Source organism: Camelus dromedarius, chromosome 12, assembly GCF_036321535.1.
Source record: "Camelus dromedarius isolate mCamDro1 chromosome 12, mCamDro1.pat, whole genome shotgun sequence".
Lineage (NCBI taxonomy): Eukaryota > Metazoa > Chordata > Mammalia > Artiodactyla > Camelidae > Camelus > Camelus dromedarius.
In genome coordinates this window covers 68,334,042-68,335,809 of record NC_087447.1, presented here as the reverse complement: position 1 = coordinate 68,335,809, position 1,768 = coordinate 68,334,042, and the positions used below count along the sequence as shown (strand labels likewise).

Here is a 1,768-nt window from a genome sequence, read left to right as displayed (position 1 = left end):
TCAGAGAACCGCCTCATTAGGAAGTAGCTGATCAAGCAATAATCTAAGAAGTAAATAAATGAAAGAATGCACCTTCCTGTGACATCTGTCTCTCAAAGAAAACGTGTCTTATCCATAGAAAATGGTGTGATTTCTGTTATCAGGCACAGGCCTCTTGGAGAGAGGTTTTTTTGGGTGGTGAGATCTTGACATTTAGGTTAATGAAAAAAAAATTTTTTTTTTTTTAATGGAGGTACTGGGGATTGAACCCAGGACCTTGTGCATCCTAAGCATGCACTCTACCACTGAGCTATACCCACCTCCCGCTAAAAAGGTATTTTTGAAAGGATCATATTTTTTGAGGATGAGGGTGACTATGGCTAGAAATAGTTTGAGAATAATTAAGGTCTAAAGTCTCTCCAATGACAGCCATGAGAGCAGATGCAAACATTTTCCAATGAGAATTAAACTGTTGCACAAGTGTACCCCAATAACACTTCTCCATAAATGTGTATTTATTTCTCAGGGGTCTGTTGGAGATCTGGAGAGATAAATGAGGCAATAAAAGTGTTCAACTCCACAATTCATGTTTATTGTTCAAAGTGACCAAACATCTTACAAATAACAAGCTTTAGGGCAGACAAGGACTGGGACCATTCCTCTTTGCCCTTTGAGTAAAGAACTTAAAACCTTAAGAAGTTTCAAAGGAAACCAAAGTCGAACCTTGTTTTTCACCCTTGACAGATTTGTGGGTATTATGAGTTGGGTTTTGAAGGGACCAAGTATAGTCAGAGTGAACCAGTACTCAGCTCAGAGTGGCAAGGACCTAGTCAGTACCTCCCATCCGCTCTGTCTATTCCTGGAGGTTCTGGTTCTCTCTGATTTTTTTCATTCTTCTTAAAGATCAAAAAGAAGTGCTTCTGTTAGAAATAATGCTTTTTAAAAGTACATTAATTCAGGCAACACTTGCATTCTGCTACATAAAAGAAAGTTTTAGCATATACCAATTGCCCACGTGACTAGGCAAATTGTACAAAGAAGACATACTAAATTAGGTAGAATTCTTAAGTTTAAAAAAGGAGAGAGAAATAAGAACAATGAAATCAATGGTACCTACCAGTCTCCTATGAGCGTCAGAATACTTACCTTATCTCCTCTTTACCATTGACACAATGTGTCTTTCTGTGCTTTGCTCTTTGTCGTTTAAATTTTTCATCCTTTAAGGACTGAACCAAAGTCTCCTTTCCTATGATGATTTCCCTAACCCTTTTGGTAAGAAATAATCTCACCTTCCTAGGAAGACCCTTTTTTTAAAATATGGCAGCCACAGAAAGTTGACACAGAAGACTAAGGAACACTAGAGAAGCTTTGCTGATGGCTTGATGGCAAACACTCCGTCAGTTTTTCTTCTAAACATCACTGACTATTCATTAAAATATCACATGAAATCTCTATTAAGCTCAATGGAAAGGTTTTAGTAAATAAGATTCTTAGGTTGGGTAAGAATTTTAAAAGTTGGAAGAAATATCAAATCCAAATACTTGAAGATGGTCCCTCCTACCTCACACTATTTCTTCCACTGATCTATTAACATTCCATTTCCTATAGGGTTACTAGTTTATTCTTAAGGCTCAGACACCTTTGAGGTTTAAAGCATCCGACATAAAAACCAAACAGATACTAAATCTTACAGTGACATAGAAGTAGTAATTCAACTTGTGCCCCTCCATAATGTTTATGGAATCTTATACCATTAGAACAGAACTTTAATTTAGCATGCCTTCTTTAC

At 36.9% G+C, this 1,768-nt stretch overlaps 1 non-coding gene across 1 annotated transcript; it reads right to left on the bottom strand.

The window, feature by feature from the left end:
• Nucleotides 1–227: 227 nt before the first annotated feature.
• Nucleotides 228–300, bottom strand: TRNAP-AGG (transfer RNA proline (anticodon AGG)). Its single transcript has one exon. It is a non-coding gene; the product is annotated as a tRNA-Pro (tRNA).
• Between the last annotated feature and the right edge of the window lie 1,468 nt (nucleotides 301–1,768).